Here is a 6,402-nt window from a genome sequence, read left to right as displayed (position 1 = left end):
CTCAAGACATAAGGAACACCTAAAGTTCCCACCCCTCAATGCCATTCTCTTTGAGGTTAGAATTTTGACATATAAATCTGGGGAGAACACAAACATTCAGGCCATAGCTGTAGGTAATATTTAATTATTATTTAATTTTGTTTTGAGCAGAAAATACAAATAATTTCACCATAGAATAGCTTTATCTGTGCCTCTTAGAATTCTGAACTATTATCACTATCATAAAAATAGCCTGAGTATTATTCTTGGGGTTGCAGGAATAAAGTAATTTAACCCCTGAACTTTAAAAATTTCTCCTAAAACACGCCCATATTGTCTTAAGCTCTTTAAGTGGGATGGGGGGAAGGGGACAAAATAAACGGTATAGTCTCTGTCCTCAAGGGTCTGGCACAGTATGAAGAACAATGTTAAAGAAAAAAACTATTCTAACATCTGTTAAAACAGTAAGAAACATTTTGTTCAAGACTATTGCAACAGGAGAGAGAGATCAAGCTCAACTCAGGATACAAGGACAGGTGAGGATTTAACGCTGAGGAGGGTGAGGGATCAGGGGGTGGAAATTTACTAAGAGAAGCCATCAAAGGGAGGGGAATTCTTACCAAAATGACCAACAGGATTCTTGCTAAAGGTGGATTAAGGGCTTAGATATCAAACCTGGGAAATGAGGAACGTAATCAGGTATCAAGGTTAGGAGGATGACTTAGCAGAATTCTTTGCTAAGAGTGAGCTGGGCAGGCCAACAACAGGGTGGGGGCAAGGTCGAGGTCCATTTGAGAGGAGGTCTCAAGGAGCCTGACTAAAATTTGTTGAAGAAAGGAGTCTTTGCCAACAGATACATGCAAACAAACAGTGACAGGAAAATGCGAAAAAGAAACAAATGCAGTGGAAACAGAAAAGAAAAAATTAAAGAGGGAAGGTAAGGAAAAGAGAGAGAGGGAGGGAGGGAGAGAGGAAGGAAGGAGGAAAAGAAAGAAAGGAAGGAAGAAAGAAAGGAAGAAAGAAAGGAAGGAAGGAAGAAAGAAAGAAAGAAAGAAAGAAAGAAAGAAAGAAAGAAAAAGAAAGAAAGAAAGAAAGGGAAAGAAGGAAAGAAAGAAAGAAAGAAAGAAAGAAAGAAAGAAAGAAAGAAAGAAAGAAAGAAAGAAAGAAAAAGAAAGGAAGAAAGAGAAAGAAAGAAGAAAGAAAGGGATAAAGGACGAAAAAGAAAGAAAGAAGAAAGAAAGGGAGAAAGGAAGAAAGAAAAGAAAAATTTTACTAAGTATCATATGGCACCTCTGAACTTTCTCCTTAAAAGTCTTCTTCCCACAACATCACTGTTTCTTGGTCAGCTGACAAAATCAATATCTCTCTCTCTCACTCTCTTCCCCCCACCCCCCATCTTCGGTCTCTGTCTCTGTCTGGCTATCTCTCTCTCTCTCAATCTCACCCCCCACCCCCATCTAACCATCATGCAGGATCCTCTCTTTTCTCCCCTCTGTGCTCACTGGCCATTCCTGCAAACACTCCCTCCACCCAGACTCTCCTAGGACCATTCTCTTCAGGAATCTCCATCTTTTCTCATAAATAAACACTTTACTTTCCTCAACTTATAAAATTTCTTCATTTCCAGCCATTTTTAAGCACACACACACACACACACACACCAGGTCTCCAAAGTCTTCAGATGCACAAGGGAGTAATTTTAATATTTATAAATGATATATAATTATGCTTCTCTAACAGAAACACTGGAGCATTCCAAGGGCAGCCAGGTGGACTCCAAGAGAGGCCAGGGGGCTGGCAGCACAGGGAGAATTCCAGCCAGAGGAGTCAGGAGGCTGTGAGGAGAGAGCAGACAGACTTCCCTGAGGAACACAAGCCTGGAAGGGTGAGTCAGGGCCAAGGGAAAATTTAAAAGGATAAACCCAAAGGGAAGAAAAGATACAGAGCACAGAGACCACCCTGACACTAAGTACAGAGAAAGTTTGGAGGAAAGACCAGATGTTGATGTTGAAGCTACAGAGGAGTCAGGCGCGAGAAGGACTGAATAGTTTCTGTCAGGCTTGGACACTGATAGATCAAATCATCACATGCATAGGGGCTGAGGTCATGGAGTCAAGGGATTTGGGAAGGAAGGTGGGGAGTGGGGAGAAGCCATGCCCTCCCCAGGCTACCGCACAGGGAAGACAAGACAGGGAGGTGTTCCCTCCTGCATCTGGCTTCCTCCTGCATTTCCTCCTGCATTGCACCATGAGGGGAATGAGTTGTCAGGGTAGCAGGCCAAATGCAAGTGAGAGTGAGGAGAGAGTGTGTGGACCAACTTCTCAGGGGAGGAAGAGATGAACCCAGAAAACCACAGAGACATTGTCTTGGATGGAGGCATACAGAGTCAGACATGCTGGGAGGTCTCTCCAGACCAGTGTGCCCAGGTGAGCCAGAAGTACAGGGTGTTTACACCTGGCGCTGACCTGCTGAGAGGAGAGCATGCTCAGCCAAGGAAAGACCTACACTGACCATGTGCACAGTGAGGTTCCTCCCTCCCTATTCACCACTGCACCAGCCAGCAGCCATCTCTCTTATTACTCATTGTGGAGCCCTATACCAAGGTCACAAGGCAAGATTCCAAAGTTAGCCCAACCCTCACAGCAACCAGATTCCAAAGTTATCTCGACCCCCATAGCAATCTGTGACTCATGACTTGGGCCAGCTGACCCCATTAGGGAAGGTATTCACTATACAGGATCCTAGCCTATCACCTAACGATACCTGTCACCTTAGGTGCACTGACCAATCAATTAGCGCCATTTTCTTAGTAGGAATTTTCCTTGTCTTGGGGTTGTAAAAGTTGGCTGCAAGCCCGCCACAGCGTCAGCTCTCCCTGGTCTGCCAGGAAGTAGTCCCGCTGTCCTTACAGAGTCCCTTTGCTCTAATAAACTCTATCTTCCTTACATTCTTCCTTGTGTTCGGAAATTCTTTTCTAACCCGCATCTCAAGCCACAACATTTTGGTGGCATGTTATATTACTTTGTCTTAGCACACATTACTGTCTGAAAAATATCTTGTTTTGTAAACTTCTGTCCTAACTAGAATCAAAGCTCCGTGCTAGCAGGAAATGAGCCTGTCTTGCAGCCTGCACGCTCTCTCCGGGAATAGGACGTGGCTCGCAAAGGGGCTAAGTCCTTGTTCAGAATTTATCCACACCATAGTGTAATTGTTATTTCATATACCATGTTCTCCCACTAGGTTGGGAGCTCTTTAAAAGTAGGGATCCTGTTTCAGAAATCTTATCTCTAAATCCTAAGACAAAGCTTCATGCATAAATCGTAATCCATTCTATTGTCCAAATAAATGCAAAAGAACTCAGGAGGAGTCAAAACAAATGCATATCAACCTAGGTTTAACCATTAACTTGCGTGTGACCCAAATTAAAACAGCCTCTCTTTGCACTTCAGTTTTTTTATCTGCAAAATAAATCATTTGGACTGTATCTGTTGTTCCTCCATCTTAGAGCTAAGGGGTTCAAATTTCTGGAGATTAAACTGGAAAATCTGCATTTTTTAAAAACTCCCTGACTTGGGAACCATGGGACTTTATGATTTCTAAGGTCATCTCAGCTCTAACATTCTATGATTCCATGTTTGAATGATAAAGACTGTAGAAAATTTGTTGCCACGACACCCAGAACTTTCTAGCCCTCAGGAATCCCTATTCCAACCTTGAGTGGTCAGATGTTCTGTCCACGATACACTCACTTGCTGGTGTAGGACCTCAGACTACCTGGGGCTGTTTCTAGGCAACAGCTTTGTCTCTGGGATTGTGTTTCTTAAATCTCCATTGTAAGAATCACCTGGAACACTTGTTATAAATTCAGATATCTGGGCTTTCCAAATTCTATTAAATCGGATTCTCTAGGAGAAGAACATCGGACTCTATATTATAAACAAGTGTCAGGGAAACAACTGTGATCCAGGGAGCATCCCTGGGAAGCCCTGCTCAGGGACAAGAATACAGCTTGGGGAGGTGGGTCTGTGCTAAGTTATAGCAGTTAGCCAGCACTGTTGGCAACTGAAGAACACAGAGCAAGCCCATTCTGGAAACCCCATCTATGTGGGATAACACAACCCATACTGTCTGTCAACATCTACCTTTTTGAGACCTTTTAATGTCTGTGTGATGCCTTTCATCCCACCATCACTAAAATGCATCCAAGAATCACAAGGAATCACACAAAGTGCATTTATTGAGCATTTATCAAACATTGGGCAACTTAACCGAACCAGGCTGCAGGTCTGTTCATGGCAGCAAAACAATGGGCAGAGGGCACTGAACATAATGGGGTCCTGCTCTCTTATATACTTTCTGGTCACACTCAGGAAGATGGCTGTTGTCCTTCTTGTTTCACTGTTGGACAGCCAAGCCTCACATTGCCTCAGTGGTCCCTACTATTAATGGTAATCGCACATCTTATAAGTATTAGAAAAGGAATTCATGTCCATATGAAGAGGGTCTCAGAGACTCTGATTTTCCTATCATCACATGCCATTGCCTCACAGAAGGAGATGAGAGCCCAACAGAGTGACTTCAAGTATCTGAAGTGTCTCTTCTCCAAGACAGCGTCCATACCTGCTTTTTGAGAGCCATATTTCTTTTGTCAGAGGTTAAAGTTTCTCCCAATCAGTTGGTCAGGACTACACCTTCAACTATCTTTGGTTGATGATGAACTAGTATATTTGTTGACCAAGGCTTTTGATGGGAGGAGAAAAAGAGGAAATGCAGGTGGAGAAGGTAGGTATCAACAGGAAATCTGAGGCTCAGGTAAGGGAATCCCACCTTCAAAGACAATTTCCTATGGGATCAGCAGTGCCTATACTCAGAGAACACATGCACATGGAGACATTTGGTCTGGTGTAACAGTAACTATTTAATTCAACTAATATTATGGTTCTCACATGATCCATGGTAGGCTTATATCCCATTGTCTAGGAATTAACAGAAAATCAAGAGTGTAGCTCCTGCTCTCAAAGATCTTCAGGTAAGTCAAGACAAGCATTTAAATTCAGCAAACACTTTGTGTTTTGCTTTCTTTGTTGTTTTTTCTTTGTTTGTTTTATTTTGGTGAAGTAAATTGTCGGAAGTCTTGCATTTAATAAAGGATGATGCTGGACTACAGATATGAATAGCTTAAGAACAATATCCCAATCTTTAAACTAGATTGCCAATATCTTGGTCATATGTTTTTGTACAACTATTTGCCGAATTCTTGTTATGTGGCAAACTCTATGCTATATATTATAGGTACCATCCATGTTTGTTTGTTTCTCTTTTTTTAAGTTTTTATTGGAGTATAGTTGCTTTACAATGTATGTTAGTTTCTACTGTACAGCAAAATGACTCAGCTATATGTATACATATATCCCCTCTTTTTTGGATTTTCTTCCCATTTAGGTCACCACAGAGCATTGAATAGAGTTCCCTGTGCTGTATAGTAGGTTCTCATTAGCTATCTATTTTATACATAGTATCAATAATGTACATATGTCCTCCAAAGAAGACATACCAATGGCCAAGAGACACACGAAAAGCTGCTCAACATCACTCATTATTAGAGAAATGAAAATCAAAACTACAATGAGGTATCACCTCACACTGGTTAGAATGGGCATCATCAGAAAATCTACAAACAATAAATGCTGAAGAGGGTGTGGAGAAAAGGGAACCCTCTTGCACTGTTGGTGGGAATGTAAATTGATACAGCCACTATGGAGAATAGTATGGACGTTCCTTAAAAAACTAAAAATGGAATTACTAAATGACCCAGCAATCCCACTATTGGGCATATACCCAGAGAACACCATAATTCAAAAATACACATACGCCCCAATGTTCATTGCAGCACTATTCACAATAACCAGGACATGGAAGCAACCTAAATGTCCATCAACAGACAAATGGATAAAGAAGATGTGGTACATATATACAATGGAATATTACTCAGCCATAAAAAGGAATGAAATTGGGTCATTTGTAGAGACATGGATGGAGCTAGAGACTGTCATATAGAGTGAAGTAAGTCAGAAAGAGTAAAATAAATACCGTATATTAACGCATATATGTGGAATCTAGAAAAAAGGTGCAGATCAACCGGTTTGCAAGGCAGAAATAGAGACATAGATGTAGAGAACAAACATATGGACACCAAAGGGGGAAAGTGGGCCGGGGGGAGAGGGGGGCTGGGGTGGGATGAATTGGGAGATTGGGATTGTCATAGATACATTACTAATAAGAAAAAAAAATCAAAGTGTGCTCTGTAAATATATGCAGTTTATTGTATGTCAATTATATCTCAATAAAATTCTTAAAAAAAATAGTGTATGTATGTCAATCCCAATCTCCCAATTCGTCCCACCATGCCCTACCTTTCCCCCT

The sequence above is a fragment of the Hippopotamus amphibius genome, chromosome 7 (genome assembly GCF_030028045.1).
Source record: "Hippopotamus amphibius kiboko isolate mHipAmp2 chromosome 7, mHipAmp2.hap2, whole genome shotgun sequence".
NCBI classification, from domain to species: Eukaryota; Metazoa; Chordata; class Mammalia; order Artiodactyla; family Hippopotamidae; genus Hippopotamus; species Hippopotamus amphibius.
Note: the sequence above shows the minus strand (reverse complement) of the source record.